A 23193-nucleotide genomic window follows, 5' to 3' on the forward strand; every position below is an offset into this window, starting at 1 on the left:
ATATATATGGTTCCCCTTCATAATGTCGCAGCCCAATTCATCGATTCTGAAAATGGCGAGTTGAAAACGTCATAACTGCAGAAGCACGAAGTCCCAGAACATCATCTTTCCTCTCCAGGAAAGTAGCCACTTGACCACCATGGTGAATTTTGCCCCTTTCTCTGCTGTAGTGTGATCTCAAAGTTGGTATATTTAAGTAGGGGGTGGGGGGGGTGAATCCCCACACTTTGATGGTTGTAATTTGTTATGGTTGTGTTTTTTAACTGGTGGCCAAGTAGTTACTTTCCTGGACAGATGTTCCGGGAAAGTAACTACTTGGTCACCAACAAAAAAAACACAACCGTAACAAATTACAACTATCGAAGTGGGGAGCAACCCTCCCATCCCCCCTACTTACATATACCAACTACGGGATTGCACTACAGTGGAGAAAGGGCAAAGTTCGCCATGGTGGTCAAGTGGTTACTTTCCCGGAGAGGAAAGACGATGTTCCAGGACTTCGTGCTTCTGCAGTTACAGCGTTTTCTTCTTGCTGTTTTCAGAGTCGACAAACTGGGCTGCGATGTTATGAAGGTAAACCGTATATATATGATCACATGTCTATCCACTCAGACTCGTATATGGAACTCTTTTTCTCCTTATCAAACGTAATTTTCATTGACTGGTAAAGAGAACTGATGCTAAGACAAGTTTCGTTTTAGAAAGATACATGTATTAAAGAACAGTATTGTTTGGGGGGGCAAGCCCCCCTGAGCCCCACATGATAGGCTGTGGCTCCACACCTCTGATGAGGTTCTGTGTCTGCACACTCCTGCTGCTTTAAATGTGCTAACTCCAAGATTACACAACAATGGGGATAAGGAGAAATTCCCATATTCCCCAATCTCATACAAATGCACTAGTATTTTGATTGCCTTACTAATTGTCTGAAATACATTAATTTAATTATAGATGACCAACAGGATAGGGAACTTTATATTGACAGAATGGTGGAATTTGTTCACGTGTGTAGTACTGTTGTTTAGCATTGTCCCCCACCTACGTAGCAGTAGTGAATGCACATTTTGGTGTGATTGTGTTGGAGTTATTTATTGAGTAGAGGATTTTTGCCTGCTAGCTTCTGTTTCTATGAAGTGCTGTACGATTATTTTTTTTCATCATTTTGCATTTTGCACTTCAAAGGAAATATAATAAGCCCATATAAATACAAATACATTCGTGTGTGTGTGTGTGACCACCAACTGTCACGTACTCAAAACTCTTAGAATCACAAGGATTCTAACAGTCAGCACATCAAATCAGATTCAAACAAAAAAAGGAATCTACTTTTTTGTGGGGGCAAGTCTTCCTGTACCCCCATGCCCCTGATAATTATATATACCAACTCTGAGATCGCAATAGAGTGGGGAAAAGGGTAAATTCCCTGATACCCATTGAAATGCAAACTCGCACAACAGAAAGGCTGATGTTTGATGAATTGTACCAGCTTTTTTTGCAGTTTGACAAGTCAACTCGTTGATGGGTTGCATGGAACCCATATATATATATATATATATATATATAATTTGTCTATACACACACGCACGAGTGGGCAAGCACGCACATACACCTATGTCATTGTTTCAAACTGGCAATGTCAGATTCAACTATAATTGTAGGCTCCTTTGCCTTTAATGTATAAAAGTTTGGATATGTTGATTTCTCTACAACAAACTGTCAAACTAGAGATTTTGGTAAGTTGGTGAAGGGCCCCACACTAATGGTTTCAACTGCAGTAGGGAATAGTTATAATTCTCTGTTGCTTATCATTTGCACATCTAAGTCTGTATCCAGTCAAAATGTTTAAATAAAAGGGCGAGTGGTATGGAAAGTCTCAACACTATTATCACCCTGACTTATTTACATACATCCCAAAGCATCACAGCTGAATTGGATGAAATGGAGTACCATCTTATTACCTTGGAAACAATTATTTTTCTAGTATGTTCATAGTTTTAGGTCATGCTGCTCATGTTTTGGTTTATCTCAAATCATTGTACATTTTTTTGTGTGTATATGGAGCAAAAGTTTGATCTGAAGTAGTTTACTTCATTTGGTATTCAAGCTGTGGGATACCGAATCTGTATCGGATCCGAGCCGGAAACCTTACTAGCATCTGCTCCAAGCTCCTCCCCTTACCCATAATACACCTTCACTACCTTCCAACCCCCAGATCTCGTTTGCCACGGCTAGCTGAAACATCGTGATCTCCAGAGCTCCAGGTTGTAAGTAGGTGTAAAACTCTTAGAAAGTCTCCTTTTTTTCTTCTAACTTTAGGTTAGTGATAGTGTAGATTCCCCTTTCTCCTCCCCTCACTTGGTGCATCAAGTTTTCTAATTTTAGAGTTGTTAGCTTAGTCTTAAGAGTAGTCTGTGAGTGTGTTTGCTTCCCCTCCCCCCCCCAGTGTGTTTTGTGTGTGAGTGTGGTGAGTGGGTGTTTCAGTGAGAAAAAAATAATACTTTTTTCTGTTTTTTCCACTGATACTATGGCTGATAAGTCGATGTTGTTTAAAAGATGCATTGCGTGTGGCTATAAGTTATCATCTGCGGATGGCCACACTCTGTGTCTTATGTGCTTGGGCGTGGCCCATCTTGGTACAGACTGCACTACATGCGCGGGTTTTAACCCCGCGTGCCATCAAAGACAGGAAGGCTAAGTTGGCCCTAAAAGGCCTTCTTCCCTCTTCTGAGGCAGTTGCTTTGGCTTCGGTCACAGTGGCTGCTGTGGCCGCCTCTCCTTTTTCCCTGGCTTCACCTCCCTCTCAGGCTGGGACTCAACCTCCCATGCCAAAGCCTGCGAAAGCGGAGCAGAAAAGGGGCAGAGAAAACGCGAGAGTCGAAGTTGAGAAAGAAACGTAAGAGGTCTCCAGACCTCCCTTCTCTGGTCAAGACACTTAGGATCCGTGAAGCCCCTCGGCTCCGATCTCTGCAGTTTTCCCTGGAGCCAGAGGAGACGCGCTCTGCATCTAGGGCCTCGGTGCCCCGACCCACAAGGTCGGAGTCCGTGGCCTCATCGAGGTCCACCCGGTCTTTATCTGAAGTCGACATGGATAAAATGATAAGGGGGTTCATTCGTACTCGGATCCAGATGGGTGTCTTACCAGCTCCTTCTCCCTCTGGAGAGGGGAGCTCGCTTCCTTTTTTCCAACCGATTTCTCCTCTGATCCGTCCACTGGGTACGGAGTATTCGGATCCGAGGATGGCTTTAGTCGGGCCGTCAGCACCAACGGTAATTGCTTCCTCGATGCCGACAGCTGCGTGGAGTGTGTCAGATCCAACCAGCTCAGATCCGAGCTGCTTTCAGAGCTGGAGCTTGGGTGTCTGATTCAAGGGAGTGGAACTTTTTTCATAGGCTCAGCCTTTGTCGGGCCAAGTTCCCTCCCTCGGAGCTCTGTCCACTTCGGGCCCAGCTCTGATTCTCTCATTGGACCCGGGGAGACCATCTTCCTTATTGGTTCCACAAGAGGTTCGTTCTCCCTCAGCATTTGATGTAGTAGAAAGGGTTCTCTCCGCTGGATCGAGACCTCTGACTGCCCCCACGGACTCCACCCAGACACCCTTGTCTCTGTCCACGATTCCCATCATTTTACCAGAGGAACAGCCTGTGCCCAAGGAGCCCCAGACTGTTCCCCCTGAGGAACAAGTGGCTTGTGAGTCCCCCCCGGAGAGCCCCACCAGAGAGGTGCCTCGCAAGCATACGTGCAAGAGGCGGCAATTGGTCTCCCCTGAGTCCTTCACCAAGGATACGGAGTTGGATGATGGGGAAGGTCCCCCAGATCACCTCCCAAGGATGTCTCCTTTGGAGACATCATGGAAATCCTTCGCCAGTGGGGAGGTTGGTCTGCCCCCAAACCTTCTTCTGACGAGTCCGTGTTCCTGGAGGCTTTTGGCATGGGCCCATCTACTTTCTAGGTGTCCCCTCCTGCAGATCATTTGGTGGACCTGGTCACCTTGTGGGCATGAAAGGAGCCGGACACCGTGGAACCAATTCCCAAAAGGCCTAAGATTTTGAGTCCACCTTTGGATAGGCCGGCATGGAACAAGGGCTCCCGTAAACGCTATGGTGGTAGCAGCAGCCACAAAGAAGGAACTAGCCCAGGAGAGTTTTTCATAGATTCATAGATTAGCTCATCAGTTCATCAACCTGACCGAGAGTCACGGATGATAGACCGCCTGGGGAAGCCGGTTTATGCTTCATCTACCTTTTCTATTAGGGCAGTGAACTTACCTGGCCCATGTCACGAGACTCCAACATGACCTGCTAAAGAAGCTGGCGGAGTGTCCCCCCTAAGTCCATGTCGCAAGAGGACAGGGACTCGTTCTCCGTGAGGATAGCCACTTTGAAAGCAGTCTCCAACATGTCCATGTGACTCCTTTTACGTGCTACTGAAGGAGCGGCTAGGGTGGCTGTGTCTGGCGTGTCCATGAGGTGCAACGCCTGGCTCAGATTATGTCAATTTTCAGAACCTTCATGGCGTCCTTTGCCAGTGCCCCTTATGACGGCTCTACCCTTTTTGATAAGACCATCAAAAAGATGTTAGTCCAGAGTGAGAAGGATGGGAAGACACTGTCCGCCGTCAGGATGCACTTCTCGAACCCTCAAAGGTCCTTTTCCCGGAACCAGGGGGCAAAAGAAGTTGTGATTCTGGCAGTCACAGTATTCCGGGGACACTCAGGGCTCTTCTTCCCCCAGAGGCAGAGGGGGACATAATGGACGCCGGCCCTGAGGCAGAAGGGGTCTGAGGAATTTTGCGTCTCGAGAACCTTTCTTGGACAGACACGGACAGCAACCCTGAGGGAGACCCGACTGCTCTACTCTGGAGGCAGTCTGGGGATGATTGTCCTTGCACCTGGTGGCATGGGAGTCCATAACATCAGACCACTGGGTGCTTCAGATCATATCCAGAGGATACTCTATCCCCTTTGTGGGTCCCTCCAAATCTCCCAAACACCTCCCGGACATACCACCCATGCAAAGGGAGGCAGCAGCACAGGAGATTTCCTAGCTGCTAGAAAAACGAGCCATGGAAACCATCCCCCCAGATCAGTCCAGATCGGGCTTCTACTCCAGGTTCTTTGTGGTGCCAAAGAAAATGGGGGACTATCTACCCTGAACCTGTCAGTTGCCAAAGAGAAGTTTCCGGATGGTCACACTACAGTCCACAATGCCGTACCAGCAAGAAAGCGACTGGATGTGCTCGTTAGACCTCCAGGATGCTTACTATCACATAAAAATGCACAGAAGCTCCAGGAGATTCCTTCGCTTCTGGCTAGGAGTCAATCATTACCAGTTTCGAGTTCTACCCTTTGGTCTCACCACAGTCCCCAGGGTGTTCACCAAAGTGATGGCGGTGGTAGCGGCTCACCTGAGGCTTTAGGGGATTCAGGTCTATCCGTACCTGGATGATTGGCTCCTCACTGCTCCCACCAGGTGTCTACTCTTCCAAACCAGGGATTATTTCTTGATCCTTGCCCAGCATTTGGGGATCACAATCAACACATCCAAATCACTCCTAGGTCCTGTACAGGTAATAGACTACATTGGTGCAAGGATAGATACTTTACAGTGCAAAATCTTCCTGACCTCAATGAGAGTACAAAACCTAAGGATGCATGTCTCTCTGATCTGCCATTCTCATCTTCCAATGGCGGAATCAGCGTTGAGGGCCTTAGGTTCAATGGCGGCAACCATAACTCCTCTCCTGTGTGCCCGGTTACATATGAGAATTCTACAGTGGACTCTAGCTGTATAATGGTCCCTGTTGGAACTTTCATTGTCGTATCCAGTACAAATCAGTCGAGTCTGTCGGTCGTCCCTCATATGGTGGATGTGTTCTCCGGACATTTTGGAGGGATGACCCTTTGTTTCAGCCCCGGCCCAAGCCACAGTGACCACGAATGCCTCCCAACTCAGGTGGGGGGGCATTGTACAGACAGGACAGCCCAAGGCCTGTGGTCCCCTGTAGAGACCAGCTTGCACATAAATGTTCTAGAGATGAGGGCGGTCCTTTTAGGGTTGCAGGCCCTTCCTGCCTTTCTTCCTCTGGGAACTATTGCAATTCAGTCAGACATGTCAGTGGTCTGGTATGTCAACAAACAGGGAGGGACCAGATCTTACCCCCTTTGTCACGAGGCCATGAGAGTGTGGGAATGGGCGATCTCCACCGGTTATTTTCTCCTCGCAATGCACATTCTGGGATGGTCCAACATCTTAGCCGACAGGTTAAGTCGGACTATTCTGATGGCATACGAGTGGTCTCTGAATCTTTCAGTAGCGGAACAGATCTTCCGCAAGTGGGGTCAGCCTTGCTGCGATCTCTTCGCATCTCTTTCCAAAGCAAAGTGCAGCGAGATGTTCATCGTGTTTCACTGTTACAGTCATTACTCTTGGGTTATCCTGCTGGCAGGCCACCCACAGTCGGCCAGAATTCCAAAGTCTAGGTCCGGCGTCGGTTGCTGTCTCCTTTTCCCTGACGTCAGTGAGCCAGGGGTATAAAAGATGCAGCTGACGCCATTTTCTCCAGTCTTTCTTGCCACGCGGTGCCCGAAGCAAAAGCAGTTCGCAAGTGCCTGTCGGCCGACTCCTGAGATTTTCAAATCCGAATTTCAGAACCGAAGTATTCATTAAAGCTAAGTACCCTATTGGGGAAACTTTTCTTGCTCCAGACCGATGTCAGAAAAAGTTAACAATTGTATTTCTTGTGGGAAGCAAATACCTCATAAGGATTTTCACTCTTACTGTATTCCTTGCCTAGGCCCTGATCACAACGTTGCTAGCTGTCGGTTTTGTGCTAGATGTAACCAACGCACTATTAAGCGTCGGTTCAATTTTGCATTTCATTACTTTGGCCGAAGATTTAACTATATAATGCCGTCGGAACAGCCGTCAACCGCAGTTTACAAAAAACGCAAGGACAAGGAAAAACATAGGCATCCGAGGTCCAAAACCGATAGCGAGGCCTCTGCTAGGCCAGTCGCCGGTTCGTCGTTTCTCAGTGAGGCGCTTTTACAGCCCCTGGCCACAGGCCGCTTCCGACTCCCACGTGGAGCCGACTGGGCCTCTGGATACTCAAGGTATTGGACACTCGGAAATCATCCCCTCAGATGGGTCCGGAGCCGCTGACCAGGCATCGGCTTCTGAGGGTGTCTTCAGACGTACCCAACTATATATTAAGCCATCTTCAGCTTCAAAGACAAAGACTAAAGCAGCTCTAAAGACAGAAACAAGTACAGCATTCTCCTACTCAGACTTCCATGCCTAAAAAACAGATGCTCAAAATGGCCGAAGACCTAATTACTTTGATCAGGGGCTCCCATCTCCCTCCTGATAAGAGGCCTAGGCAAGAGACAGAGTATGATTCTTCTGATCAGGTTTCTATTTCCTCTGATTCGTCTTCTGAACAGGATTATTCCATGCTTCCCTATGAGGATTCTGATGCTGAAGAATCCATTCCTTCAGCCTCTCCTCCTGAGGATTATTCTTTTGGGGAAACCCTGCATACCATGAGGGAGCATTTCCAATGGGAAAGCCAAGATTATTTTGAATCTAAGAAAAGGCTCAGGGACTTTCTGCTACTTCCTCAGCACAGACCCCTTGCTATTCCACCTGTTCTAGACATTGTAGATGATGTATTTTTAGAGTCCGGCCTGTCCCCGGACTCTTTACCCCCTGCACCTGCTAAGCCAGACAGATACTAAAGGCTCCCAGATTCTCATAAATTCCTTTATAAAAACCCCGCTGCTGACCCAGAAACTATATCTCAGGGTCCCAAAGGGGTTAAAGCTTCCACTGCAAAAAACCTTGTCCCCTCTGATAGGGATTCTAGACCTCTAGACAGATGGGGGAAAAAGTCTACACTTTTGCTACCTTGGCTGTAAGGGCTTTAAATTGTCAGTTTCATATGCTTAAATATCAGCAATATTTAATGTCTCTGCTTAAACAGAAATTGTTGACAAATACTGAATGTTCAGAGAACAAGGAATTGCAGGATTTATTGCATGCAGCTGAACAAGTGGGAAAGCGTACTTTGCAATGTGGTTATGATTCACTGAAGGCCTCTTGCAGGGCCGCTGTTACAGGTTCTGTTATTAGAAAGCATGCTTGGTTAAAGGAACAGAATCTGCCTGATCATGTTAAAGCAAAATTATTAGATGCACCATTACAGCATGATACTTTGTTTGGTACTAAAACAGAAGAGGTGTTGAAAAAAATGGAGGATAAAGCAAAATCCATGCAGACAGTCAAGGATTTCTTACAGGTACAGCCACCCAGGTTTAGCAGGAACTGGCCTTCTAAAAATTGGTCCTTTCCAGTGTCGGGCAGACCACAAAGAGGCAGATACAGGTGTCCCAGAGGCAGATCTCAGCCCCAAGGCTCATACAGGCTTAAACAATGGGGTGCTCCTACCTCCAGAAGTGGAGAAGACAAAACACAACCTTTCAGGAAACAGTCCCAATGACTTTCCTCTACCACATTCAAGCCCTTTTCTTTTGGCAGCCCCCTTAGGGGGAAAACTAGCACTTTTTTCATCAAATTGGCAAATGATTACCCAAGACAAATGGGTCCTGAACATAGTGTCCCAGGGTTACAGGTTCCATTTTCACACTCTACCAAGGTCAAAAGGTATGCCAGACCTGCCACACAATCAATGGGCAGAGGCACAAAAACAAATTTCAGCCCTCGTGGATATGAGGGCCATTCAGCAAGTACCACAACAAGAGCAGGGGAAAGGATTTTACTCCAGACCTTTCCTAGTATCCAGAAAGGTCAAAACCTGGAGACCAATACTGGACCTGTCTATACTAAATACGTTTTTGGAAGTTCCAAAATTCAAGATGTTGACTGTACAGCAGCTACTACCCACGCTGGGCAAGAAGGCTTGGCTCGTAACTTTGGACCTAAAAGAGGCATACCTGCATGTCCCAATCAGACAATCTTGCAGAAGATACCTCAGATTCATAGCTGGCTCAATGCATTACCAATTCTCTGCACTGCCCTTTGGCTTATCTACTGCGCCCAGGGTCTTCACAAAATGCCTGGCACCAGTAATCGTTTTGCAGACAAAGAGGAATTCAAATATATCCCTACTTGGACGACTGCCTAATTCAAGCAGAGAACAAGGACATTCTTCTAAAGCATCTGTAAAAAGATTACTAATTGGTCTAGGGTACACAGTAAATGAAAAGAAATTAAAACTAGTGCCCTCTCAAGAGATAATATTCCTGGGTGCAAGCTTAAATACAACTGCCCAGATGGCTTATCTCACACCAGACAACTAAAAACAACTGACTTCTTACTTCAAGGATTTAGCAACAAAAACACTTATCTGCAAGGAAAATCCTGCAGGCCTTGGGTTTCATGGCATCCTACATTCTACTAATTCCATATGCCAGACTGCATATGAGGAAACTATAATGGTATCTAAAAAGTGTTTGGACTCAGCATTGCCACAGCCTGGAGACAGTCATTGCACTCATTCCCTGCCTGCAACGGGAGTTTCGATGGTGGGCAGAAGCCTGTCACCACAACAAGGGTCTGCCATTCAGTTTACCCACAGCCAGACAGACACTGACAAATGATGCATCAGATTATGCCTGGGGGGCCCATATGTCAGGAAAATGTATTCAGGGCACATGGCCTGCAAACCATATGCATCTTCACATCAATCAAAAAGAGATGCTAGCTGTTCAAAATGCCCTGGCAGCTTTCAAGGACCCTCTTCATCCAGGACAACTACTAATAAAGACAGACAATGCTACGGTCATGTGGTACATAAACAGGCAGGGAGGTACACATTCCTACCCCCTCTGCAGACAAGCAATGACCTTATGGGACACAGCATTGGCTTTTCAGGTTCACCTGCAAGCACAATTCCTGCCAGGAAAAACAAATACTCTGGCAGACGAACTAAGCAGAAACCTCATGGATCCCCACGAATGGAAACTGGATCCACAAGTCTTCAGCATGATAACAAGGAAATGGGGATGCCCAGACATAGATCTATTTGCCTCCCCTCACAACTGCCAATTGCAGAGATTTTGCACAAGGATTTATCACAAGCAAGCATGGAAAGTGGACGCCCTATCCTTCAGCTGGAAAAATCTGACAGTATATGCCTTTCCTCCACTACCTCTCCTTCCCAGGGTACTCCTAACGGTCCGACAAGAGAAGCCAAAAATTATACTGATTGCACCAGACTGGCCATGCCAGCACTGGTACCCAATCCTAAAGAGCTTGTCTCAAGGACCAGCATGGATATTGCCTCAAACTTCTCACTTGCTGACCCAACAAAACAATCAGATCCTGCACAGCCAACTCAGGACCTTAAATCTGGCAGCGTGGCGGATAATGTAGCCATTCAGAACACTCCTCTTTCAAAAGGTGTTATGGGTGTTATCTTGGAGGCCAGGAGGCCCAGTACCAGAAAATCTTATGCAGAAAAATGGAAGAGATTCTGTGCTTGGAACCAGGAACAAGGCATTGACACGTGTGTTCCAAATATCCCTCAGATTTTACAGTACCTAACTGAGATGCTGAACAAAGGCCTTTCATTCTCATCAATTAAGATTCATGCCTCTGCCATTTCAGTCCATTACAATATGGAACCACCTATCTTTTCTCATCCTTTAATAAGGCAGTACCTCAAAGGGGCCAAAAACATTAGGCCTGCAAGGAGAGCACCAATTCCGGTCTGGGACCTCATTATATTTTGGAAAAACTCACACTGCCTCCTTTCGAGCCAGCATCAACAGCAGATATAAAATTCTTATCCTGGAAAACAGCTCTGCTCCTAGCAATAACCTCTGCAAGATGAGTCTCTGAGTTACAAGCACTCATGGCTGTGGAACCTTTTATCATTTTTCATCCAGACAGGGTTTCTCTGAGGACAAACCTTACATTTATGCCTAAGGTGGTGTCCAGTGTGGCCCTCAACCAAACCATTCACTTGCCTACCTTTTATCCAAATCCACAGAACAAGGGTGAGAAAATTCTGCATTCTTTGGACATACACAGGCAGTTACGCTTCTACTTGGACAGAACTAAAGCTTTCAGAAAGACTGAGTAGCTTTTAGTGTCATACGCTGCAGGATCACAAGGAAAGGCTATCTCAAAACAGACTATTTCTAAATGGATAGGCCATTGCATCCATTTCTTCTATTTTCAGCATAGCAAAACAGTGCCTAAGGGCATTAGGCCTCATTCCACCAGAGCAGCAGTCACTTCAGCAGCCTTCCTCAGAGGAGTACCAACCAAAGATATTTTAGAGGCTGCAACTTGGAGTTCAGTGCACACTTTCACAAAGCACCATCACTTACCTCTTTACTCTAAGTCCAGAGCAGGCTTTGCCACTGCAGTTCTGCAGGGCCTCATAGCCTCTCCTAATCCTATTTAGTCCAGCCACCCATCCTCAGCTGTGGGATTCAACCCAAGAGTAATGACTGCAACAGTGAAACACGATGAACATAGTACAGTTGTGTACCTACCATAAATGTAGATGTTCGAGTGTATTCACTGTTGCAGTCCAGGTTACCCTCCCACCATCCCCCTTTTCTTTGCTGGGACTTATCTGCAGTTCTCTATCCTATACAACCTATTTGGTGTATTTGCTTGTAGATGAAGGGAATGTTATTTTTGTGCATGCATTTTTTATTGGCATATTTTTCAGCCCTCCAATTTGGGGGCACCTGACATCTGGGGCAAGAAAAACTGAAGAAAATGGCGTTGGCTGCATCTTTTATACCCCTGACGCACTGACGTCAGGGAAGAGGCGACAGCAAATGACGCCGGACCTAGACTTTGGAATTCTGGCCGACTGAGGGTTGCCTTGTCAGCAGGATAACCCAAGAGTAATGACTGCAACAGTGAATACACTCGAACATCTACATTTATGGTAGGTACACAACTGTACTTTTTTTGCTCTGAACCCCCTGCTGGGGGAATCCCCCAGAGATGCTGTAATCCATGCTTGGCCTCCCGGTCTTCTGTATGCTTACTGTCCAGTACCTCTCATTCTGAGATTTCTACAGAAAGCTCGTCGACTGGGGAGCAAGGTGATCCTCATTGTCCCGTTTTAGCCTCACCAGGTATGGTTTCCCCAGTTACATATGAGAATTCTACAGTGGACTCTAGCTGTACAATGGTCCCTGTTGAAACTTCCATTGTCGTATCCAATACAAATCATTCGAGTCTGTCGGTTGTCCCTCGTATGGTGGATGTGTTCTCTGGACATTTTGGAGGGATGACCCTTTGTTTCAGCCCCGGCCCAAGCCACAGTGACCACGAACGCCTCCCAACTCAGGTGGGGGGGCATTGTACAGGTAGGACAGTCCAAGGCCTGTGGTCCCCTGTAGAGACCAGCTTGCACATAAATGTTCTAGAGATGAGGGTGGTCCTTTTAGGGTTGCAGGCCCTTCCTGCCTTTCTTCCTCTGGGAACTATTGCAATTCAGTCAGACAACATGTCAGTGGTCTGGTATGTCAATAAACAGGGAGGGACCAGATCTTACCCCCTTTGTCACAAGGCCATGAGAGTGTGGGAATGGGCGATCTCCACCGGTTATTTTCTCCTCGCAATGCACATTCTGGGACGGTCCAACATCCTAGCCGTCAGGTTAAGTCGGACTATTCTGATGGCTTACGAGTGGTCTGAATCTTTCAGTAGCAGAACAGATCTTCCGCAAGTGGGGTCAGCCTTACTGCGATCTCTTCGCATCTCTTTCCAACGCAAAGTGCAGCGAGTTTTTTTCTCTGAACCCCCTGCTGGGGGAATCCCCCAGAGTTGCTCTAGTCCATGCTTGGCCTCCCGGTCTTCTGTATGCTTACCCTCCAGTACCTCTCATTCCACGATTTCTACAGAAAGCTCGCCGACTGGGGAGCAAGGTGATCCTCATTGTCCCATTTTAGCCTCACCAGGTATGGTTTCCCTTTCTTTGGTCTCACCTTCTGGCTCCACCTTGGAGCTTGGATCCCATTCAGGATCTGATTTCACACCCTACAGGGGTTCCTCATCTGACTCTGGACAGTTTGAAGCTCACACCTTGGCTGCTCTAGTTCCCGTGATTGCTACGACACTGGGATTATCCTCCTCAGTTAGGTCTATTTTGGTGGCTACTCATAAGTCTTCTACCAGAAAGGTTTATCGCAGCAAATGGAAATATTTTTTCCTTTGGGCCTCTCAAAGGAGTTTAGACCCCTTCACGGCCCCTATTTCTGCCATTCCTGATTTTCTAGCTGATATTTTTCAACACGGAGCTAGTTATTCTACTGTCAAGGTTCAGTTGCCTGCCATTTCTCATTTTCATGTGGGTGAGAATTCTGCCTCTCTAGCCTCCTCCAGGCTGTGTAAAGCCTTTATTAAAGGCACTTTTCTGTTGTGCCCCCCGGTCAAGGATCCTGTTCCACCGTGGGACCTTACTATAGTTCTTCAAGCTCTGGTCGCTCCACCTTTTGAACCTGCTGCAACCACATATCCAAAATATTTATCTTGGAAAACAGCATTTCTGGTGGCTATTACCTCTGCCAAAAGGGTTTCAGAACTGCAGGCCTTGTCTGTCAAAGTTCCATTTATGATTTTTCACAAAGATAGGTTTTCCCTTCTGAACAGTTCATCCTTTCTTCCTAAGGTGGCATCACCAGTTAATATCAATCAGACCATCAATTTACTTGTTTTCTTTCCTAATTTTGCTAACAAGATGGAATACAAACTCCACCTGCTGGATGTTCATAGACAGTTACTTTTCTATTTACACAGGACAAAAAAATTCTGTAAATCTGATCAATTGTTTGTATCCTTCTATAAACCCTTTTTGGGGAAACCTGTCTTCAAGTTCACTATTGCTAGATGGATTTCTTCATGCATCCTTCAGGTCTGTAAGGACAGAGGCATGTCTCCTCCAGGTCAGGTGAGAGCTCATTCCACTAGATCCATGGCTACGTCTGCGGCCTTTTGGTCTAGAGTCTCTTTGGATGATATTTGTTCTGCAGCTACTTGGGTCCTCATCTCATACATTTATTTCTCATTAGAAATTGAATACGACTTCCAGAAGGAGACCATCCTTTGGTTCCGTGGTGCTCCGGATATCCTTCCATGAGGGCCACCCAAGAGTTTAGTAGCTGGGGACTCTGTCCCACAGGTTAAATACCAAATGAAGTAAACTACTTTAGATAAAGAAGTTATGTACTCACCATAACATTCCATCTGAGTAGTTCTACTTCATTTGTCTTCAACCATCCCTCCCTCCTTCCCCCGGACCTTGACATATGAACAGCCTGCGGGCTGCAGTTGTAGGTCACAAGTATTTTTTCAGGTCAGGTTATCAGTATAAGATTCAGCAAACTTGATCTGGGGGTTGGAAGGTAGTGGAGGTGTATTATGGGTAAGGGGAGGAGCTCGGAGCAGATGCTAGTAAGGTTGCCGGCTTGGATCCGATACGGATCCAGTTAACCCACAGGTTGAAGACAGATGAAGTAGAACTACTCAGGTGGAACGTTATGGTGAGTACATAACTACTTTTTCTCTTGCATGCTAATGTGTCTTTCCTTTTATTATTTTCTTTTTGACGACTTTCTTTGTGTTGGTGCAGGAAGTATAATGGAGGGGTGTCTATATGATGTACGTGATTTAGAATCAGGTGTAGCAGCCTGAAGTACACCATTATGCAAAATATGAGATGATACTTCTTGATTATTTCACTCCTGAAGTTGTTTAGTGTTAATATCAATGGGTTACATTCATCTATTCTGTGTATTAGGCTGGTCATCTGGCTCAAACCCCAAACCCAAGATATACAAGCTTTACAAGATATGCATACAAATATATCTGCACATCATACTGGAAGAAAACATGGAGTAGATCTGCTAATGAAACATGGCCTCTGGTCATTTCAAATACTAGACACTTTAACTTATAATGGGGTGGCTACAGGAGTTGTAACTAAGATGTCCCAAAGCTTAGTGATATTTTATTCAGTATATCTACATTTGAGGGATGAGAGTTAAAAACATGAGGTATTCTGAACTACCTGCAGGAAAAACTGCTGGGATTATTCATTCGTTACAGGGGATTCGAACCATATGTCTTCTTGCCCAGTGCTTAATATTCCTTACATTGACACTGTGAATTAAGCTTTTCCCTACCTGGACACAAGATAAGAATCTTATGGACATAACTGCAATAATTTTCCATATGATGTTCTTTGTGTTTCACTGTTGCAGTCATTACATTTGGTAAATCTGCTGGCAGGTTGCCCTCAGTCGGCCTGAATAACAAAGTGTTGGGTCCTGCGTCGGTTGCTGTCTCTTCTTCCATGACGTCAGGTCGTCAGGGGTATAAAACATGCAGCCGATGCCATTTTATTCAGTCTTTCTTGCCGCGCAGTGTCCGAATTATAGCATTCGAGTTTCAGAACCGAAGTCTTCAAACTAAAGCCAAGTACCCTGTTGGGGAAACTTTTTTTGCTCCTTACCAATGTCAGTAAAAGTTAATAATTGCATTACTTGTGGGAAGCAAATACCTCATAAGGATTTTCATTTGTACTGTATTCCTTGCCTAGGCCCAGATCATAACTTGCCTTGCTGTCGGTTTTGTGCTAGATTTAACCAACGCACTATTAAGCGTCGGTATAGTTTTGCTTCTAAATATTTTGGATCAAGATTTAATTACCCTGAAATGTCGTCGGTTAGCAATCTGACTACCGGAGTTCACAAAAAACGCAAAGACAGAGACAGACCATTGAGGTCCAAAACCAATGACAAAGCTTCTCCTAAGCCAGTCGCCGGTTCGCCGGTACTCGGTGAGGCACTTTCGTAGCCCCTGATACCTGCGACTTTTGAGTCACAGGCCTCTACGGAGATCCATTTGGAGTCCGGTATGCCACGAGATTCTCAGAGTATTGAACCCACGGATGTCTCTCCGCTGAGCAGGCACTGGCTTCTGAGGGTGTTTTTAGGCCTCAACATTTTTATATAAAACTGGCGCCAGCCTCAAAAACAAGGTCAAAAGCATCTTCTATGTCTAAAAAAACTATGCATGAGCCACGTGCTCAGGCCCCTATGCCTAAAAAACAGATGATCAAAATGGCTGAGGACTTAATTACCTTAATCAGGGGTTCCCAACCCCCCCTCTGCTAAGAGGCCTAGGCAAGGCACTGATTATGAATCTTCAGGTTTCCATTTCTTCTGATTCCTCTTCTGATTAGGAATTTTCCATTCCACCCTATGAGGATTCTGATGCAGAGGAATCCATCCCATCTGCATCTCCTCCTGAGGTTTAATCTTTTGGAGAAACTTTGCATACTTTAAGGGAACATTTCCACTGGGAGAGTCAGGACTTCTCTGAATCAAAAAAGAGGCTTAGGGATTTCCTTCTTCTTCCTCAGCATAGGCCTTTGGCTATACCTCCTTGTATTAGACATTGCTGATGATGTGTTTTCGGAATCAAGTATGGCTTCTGATTCTCTACCTCCGGCTCCTAGTAAGCCAGACAGATATTACAGGGTTCCTGACTCCCACAAATTTTTATTCAAATATCCTGCTGCTGACCCTGAGAATATTTCACAGGGTCTCAAGGGTGTTAAGGCCTCTACAGCCAAAAATCCTACCCCCTCTGACAGAGATTCCAGGGTGCTGGATAGATGGGGAAAGAAGGTTTATACATCTGCTACCTTGGCAATCAGAACCTTAAACTGCCAGTTTTATATGCTTAAATATCAACAGCATGTTATGGGCCTACTGAAACAGAAAATGATGTTGATTTCTGATTGTGTGGAAAATAAAGAGTTACAAGAATTATTGCATTCAGCAGAACAGGTTGGAAACCATACTTTGCAATGTAGTTTTGAATCCCTGGAGGCCTCTTGCAGGGCCGCAGTTACTGGATCTGTGATTAGAAGGCATGCCTGGCCCGAAGAACAAAATCTGCCTGATCATGTTAAAGCTAAATTGTTGGATGCTCCCTGGCAGCATGACACTCTGTTTGGTAATAAGGCAGAAGAGGTTTTAAAGAAAATGGAAGACAAAGCTAAATCTATGCAAACTGTAAAAGATTTCTTGCAAGTACAGCCACCCAGGTTCAGTAGGCACTGGCCTACTAAAAATTGGTCCTTTCCTGTGTCCAACAGAGCCACTCAAGGCAAATCCAGGTGCTCAAAAGGCTCCAGATACCAATCACAGGGTTCTTGCAGGTCAAAGCAATGGGGTGCCTCCACCTCCAAATCTGGAGGAAACAAAGGACAACCCTACAGTAAGCAGTCTCAATGACTTTCCTCTACCATCACCAAGCACTTATCTTTTGGCAGCCCCCTTGGGGGGAAAACTAGCACTTCATGCTCAAAATTGGCAGTTAATTACCCAGGACAAGTGGGTATTGAACATAGTATCCCAGGGGTACAGATTTCATTTCCATACTTTGCCAATTCCAAACGGATGGCCAGATCTGCCACAAAATCAGTGGGCAGAGGCTCAGAAATAAGTTATTTCCCTCATGGTATGAGGGCTATTCATCCAGTTCCAGAAAAGGAAAAAGGACAAGGTTTTTATTCAAGACTTTCTCTGGTACCCAGAAAAGACAATTCTTGGCGTCCAGTATTGGATTTATCAATTTCAAACATGTTCCTGGACATTCCAAAATTCAAAATGCTGACTTTACAACAGCTACTGCCTGTGCTGGGCAGAAATGCTTGGTTAGTGACTCTAGACTTAAAAGAGGCATACCTGCATATCCCAATAAGGGAATCATGCAGAAGATACCTCCGCTTCAAGGCAGGTTTTTTGCATTACCAATTCTCTGCACTACCCTGTGGCTTATCTACTGCGCCCAGGGACTTTACAAAGTGCCTGGCACCAGTAATTGCATTCTGCAGATAGAGGCATATAAATTTATCCTTATCTGGACGACTGAATCATTCAAGCAGAGGACAAGGACACTCTTCTTCAACATCTGGAGTTTGTAAAAAGGCTTCTAACATGCCTAGGGTACACAATAAATGAAAAGAAATCCCAACTGGTACCCTCTCAAATAATTACATTCCTGGGTGCAAGCTTGAATACAACTGCCCAGATGGCTTACCTTACGCCAGACAAACCAAGGCAACTGACTTCAAACAAATGGCAACAAAAACCCAGTTATCTGCAAGACAAATTCTGCAGGCTTTGGGGTTCATGGCATCCTGCATTCTACTAATTCCATATGCAAGACTGCATATGAGGAAACTTCAGTGGTACCTAAAAAGTTTATGGAGCCAACATTGTCACAGTGGAAACGATAATTCCTCTCATTCCCTGCCTACAACAGGAGTTTCTTTGGTGGGCGGAGACATGTCACCAAAACAAGGGACTGTCATTCACTCTACCCCCTGCCACCCAAACCCTAACTACAGAAGCATCAGACTATGCTTGGGGGGCCTATCTGGCGGGGAGATGCATTCAGGGCAAATGGAGCCCAAAGCAAATGCATCTGCATATCAACCAGAAAGAGATGCTAGCTGTTCAGAATGGTCTGACAGCCTTCAAGGACTTACTTCATCCAGGACAACTTCTGATAAAGACGGACAACACCACGGTGATGTGGTATATAAACAAGCAGGGGGGTCACGCACTCATACCCCCTTTGCAGACTAGCCATGGCATTGTGGAACACAGCTTTGACTTACTAAATACATCTTCAAGCTCAATTCCTGCCAGGAAAACAAAATACTCTGGCAGATGACCTAAGCAGAAATCTTATGGACCCACATGAATGGAAACTGGATCCACAAATCTTCAGCATGTTAACACGGAAATGGGGGAGCCCAGACATAGATCTGTTTGCCTCTCCCCAAAATTATCAGCTGGACAAATTCTGCACAAGAATTCATCACAAAAAAGCATGGAAAGTGGATGCCCTATCCTTCAGCTGGAAAAACCTATCAGTCTATGCCTCCCCCCCCCCGCCTCTTCTCTCCAAGGTCTTACTAAAAGTCAGACAGGAAAAACCAAAAATGATTCTAGTTGCTCCGGACTGGCCTCGACAACACTGGTACCCACTTCTAAGGAATATGTCTCAACTTCCCCCTTGGTGCTTGCCTCAAATACCTCACCTACTATCTCAGTAGAACAATCAAATTCTGCACACTCAGCTCCAAACTCTGAACCTGGCAGCATGGCTGATCATTTAATTATTCAAGCAACACCACTCAGTAAATCTGTGATGGATGTCATTTTGGAAGCCAGAAGGCCTAGTACTAGAAAATCTTATGCTGATAAATGGAAGAGATTCTGTGCTTGGAACCAAGCACAAGGAACAGACACAGCAAAGCCCAATATTCCTCAGATTTTAAAATATTTGACTGAGATGCTTGACAAGGGCCTATCTTTTTCTTCAATAAAAATCCATGCCCCTGCCATCTCGGCTCATTACAACACAGAGCCTCCCCATTTTTCTCATCCTCTGCTTAAACAATATCTTAGAGGGGCCAAAAATTGAATGCCTCCCAGAAGATCACCAACTCCTGCATGGGACCTCAATTTTGTGCTGGAAAAACTCACCCTGCCTCCTTTTGAACCAGCAGCTACTGCGGATATAAAATTTCTATCTTGGAAAACAGCTTTTCTCTTGGCAGTCACTTCAGCAAGAAGGGTTTCAGAACTACAGGCTCTCATGGCTGTGGAGCCTTTTATTACATTTTACCTGGACAGGGTGTCCCTCAGGACTAATCCTTCTTTTATGCCTAAGGTGGTATCCAGTGTGGCTCTTAACCAGACAATTCACCTGCCAACTTTTTACCCAAACCCGCAAAACAAGGGGGAGCGGATTCTGCATTCATTGGATGTACACAGACAACTAAGATTCTACTTGAACAGGAACAAATTTCTAAGAAAGTCTGAGCAACTACTGGTAGCACTTGCTGCAGGGTCAGAGGGGAAGGCTATATCAAAGCAGACTATTTCTAAGTGGATAAGCCACTGCATTTGTTTCTGCTACATGCACCGTGGTAAACTTGTGCCCAAGGGGATCAGATCTCATTCCACCAGGACTGCCTCTACCTCAGCAGCTTTTCTCAGAGGGGTTCCAACCAAAGACATTCTAGAGGCTGCTACTTGGAGCTCTGTTCATACCTTCACAAAGCATTATCATTTGCCTCTCTTCTCCAAATCCAGGGCAGGCTTTGCCACTGCAGTTCTGCAGGGTCTTATAGCCACTCCTAATGCTGTTTAGCTCCATCCACCCATCCGTAGCTTTGGAATTCTACCCAAATGTAATGACTGCAACAGTGAAACACGAAGAACATAGTACAGTTGTGTACACTTACCATAAATGTAGATGTTCGAGTGTATTCACTGTTGCAGTCCAGGTTACCCGCCTGCCACCCCCCTTTTCTATACCTTTTCTTTCCTTCACTATATACTAAAGCCTTTGTGGTATATTTGCTGTTAGATGAAGGTAAAGTTTATGTTGCTAAAAGTGCATTTACATATATTTCTGTTTATTTATATATATATTTGTTCCCCATTTGGGGGGCACCTGACATCTGGGGGAAGAAAAACTGAATAAAATGGCATCAGCTGCATGTTTTATACCCCTGATGACCTGACGTCATGGAAGAGGAGACAGCAACCGATGCAGGACCCAAGGCTTTTGTTATTCAGGCCGACTGAGGGCAACCTGCCAGCAGATTACCCAAATATAATTGACTGCAACAGTGAATGCACTCGAACATCTACATTTATGGTAAGTGTACACAACTGTACTTTTCTTACACACTTCTGCTAGGTGTGACACATCCAGCAGAAAAGGTAGGATTTTTCTTCACAAGACACAGTTAATCATGTTGCCTCTTCTCTCCTGTACCCTGCCTAAACATTGATCATAAAGGCCTTTACTTAAGCTTCGGTCATTTTCTCCTTCAACTCCATAAAACATGAATGCTCTTGTCTTTTTATATGAGATAACTTGAGTTCAAGAACCTCCCAACTTTCTTGCATGCAAGACTTTTCATTTTGACTATGCATATTCACTAAGTGTGTTGTTATAAGTGAGTAAAAGTATAAGAATTTTGGAAAATGTTTTCTTGCATTCACAAATCACACAAAAAGTAATAAAGCTGTAATTAATCAATAGAAAGGTTAAAGATGCATTGTACTTGTGTTTTTTCATTGAGTTTTAGTTAGAATGTTTATAATCATATATAACTGTGTTTCTAATATGAAAAATATATTGTAGATCAAAAACGAACCGCTTGCTTCTTGACTGTGCACTTGTTTGCTCTGTTGCAGAGCCAGGTGGTTGAAAGTTAGATAACAATGATTTTCTTATCTGGTATCTGGCTTGCTAACTCTTCCCCTTTGGATATGTAACTGTGAAACGGGAAAGACATATTCTGACTTCAGACTACAACCATAGGAAATCCCGTAATGATACTTGTAAATGGGGGGGGGGGGGGGTTTGACTACTTTTTGAACAGATATTAGTTGCAAAAGTATAGAAGCAACAGGAGTTATTGATGGAAGATATCCCTGGAGATAGAGCTCAAGTATGGTGCCTGCAAGGACTCAAGAAAGTTTCATTTTGGGCACAATATGTATTTCGCCAGAAGCATATAACTTCTAGTTTAAGTATTATGCATTTTTTGCTGATCGTTATCTGTCATTGTGAATGTTTATTTTCTATTTCTTGTACATGTATTTTACAGTTTGCATATATAATTGAAAAACAAATGCTTTAATTTATTTTTTAAATAAAAAAATTACATTATTCAGCTTCAAGTGCTTCTGGATGATGATTTATTTATTGGTTCATAGGTTGGTACTAGGCTATCGGCCCTAGGACCTATAAAAGCCTTGCCATAACAATTCTCTGGCAATTAATTCCCAGAATATTTACTTCCCTGGTCCCCTGTCTTGCAGGGCAATTGACATGATCCCTGGGGTGAATTTCCTATCTCCCATCCAATGGTCAAGGTTCCTTTTGAAGAGGGCCAAAGATGTGCTCTGCTTGACATGTATGGGCAGTCTATTCCAGAGTATGGGGAGTCTCTGGAACAGGAACCTATCCCTCCAGCATGTTTTGTTCATTGTGATGACCAGGTTTAGATCTCTGGAGCGTGCAGCTCTGAGGGATTGGGATTTCTTTAAGTGTAGCATGTCCAACAGCTCTGGGTTTGACATGGCCTTGTATGTTAAGTAGATATCGCCTCGGAGTAGACGATATGCGACAGAGTATAGCTGGAGTTTTTTTAGACAGTCAACATAAGGCATCTGCTTTAGGCCTGTGATTCTTTTAGTGAGGTATTTCTGCGGCCTTTCTAACTGTTGCAGATGTCTTGTGAGCTATATACCAAATGGGGCATTGTACTCTATAATGGGTCTAATGAGGGATGAGTACATTGGGACAATGACCTCCTTTTTTTCTGGATGAAAATCCCTTAGTGATGAGATATGCCACATAGAAGGATTTCCTGACTGTTGTGCCAATGTGGTTATTGAAGGTGAGACCACTGTCCACCTGTATCCCCAAGTTCCTTATCACACTTTCGGTGTTTAGAGTACTGCCACCTATGTGGTAATTTATGGGTACATGTTTTTTCCCAAAGGGGCTAACTACACATTTCCTGGCATTGAGCTTGAGCCCATGGCCCTGGCACCAAGCATCTGTCTCTTTAAGGCCCTTTTGTAGAATATTTGCATCATTTTAGGATTCAATAATGGCTCCCAGTTTGCAGTCATCTGTAAAACTTTGTTAGCCAGGGTCCCTTAGTGATGACCTGCACTTCAAAGAAGTAGATGCCAAACAAGAGTGGTCCCAGGACTGAACCCTGAGGTACTCCACTTGTCTGGAACTGGATTTGGAGTCGGCTACTTTTACAGTGTGGGTTCTGTCAGTAAGCCAGTTGGCAACCCATCGAGTGATGTAGGGGTTAATGCCCAGCTTAGTAAGTTTTTCTATGATTCCAGTGTGGGGGATGGTATCGAAGGCCTTGGCGAGGTCCAGATAGGCTGTGTGGACCACCTTACCCTCGTCCCTGGTTCTGGAGACTGATTCGAAGAAGTCAGTCAGGTTGAGGAGACAAGATCGGCCCTTCATGAATCCAAACTGGGTGGGGTCCAGTGTTTGAAGGTTACCAATGGTTAAAAACGTTTTGCATTTTACATGTATTTACAACTGTGTGTTAACTGCCCATTT

At 45.0% G+C, this 23193-nt stretch overlaps 1 long non-coding RNA gene across 2 annotated transcripts in view; it reads left to right on the top strand.

Moving 5' to 3' along the window:
• The window catches only part of LOC122802624, a 570497-nt gene that overhangs the window by 79247 nt on the left and 468057 nt on the right, over window positions 1-23193 (top strand). The gene's annotated exons all lie outside the window — the stretch shown is intronic.

This window comes from Protopterus annectens, chromosome 5.part0 (genome assembly GCF_019279795.1).
Source record: "Protopterus annectens isolate FY-2018-M chromosome 5.part0, PAN1.0, whole genome shotgun sequence".
NCBI classification, from domain to species: domain Eukaryota; kingdom Metazoa; phylum Chordata; order Ceratodontiformes; family Protopteridae; genus Protopterus; species Protopterus annectens.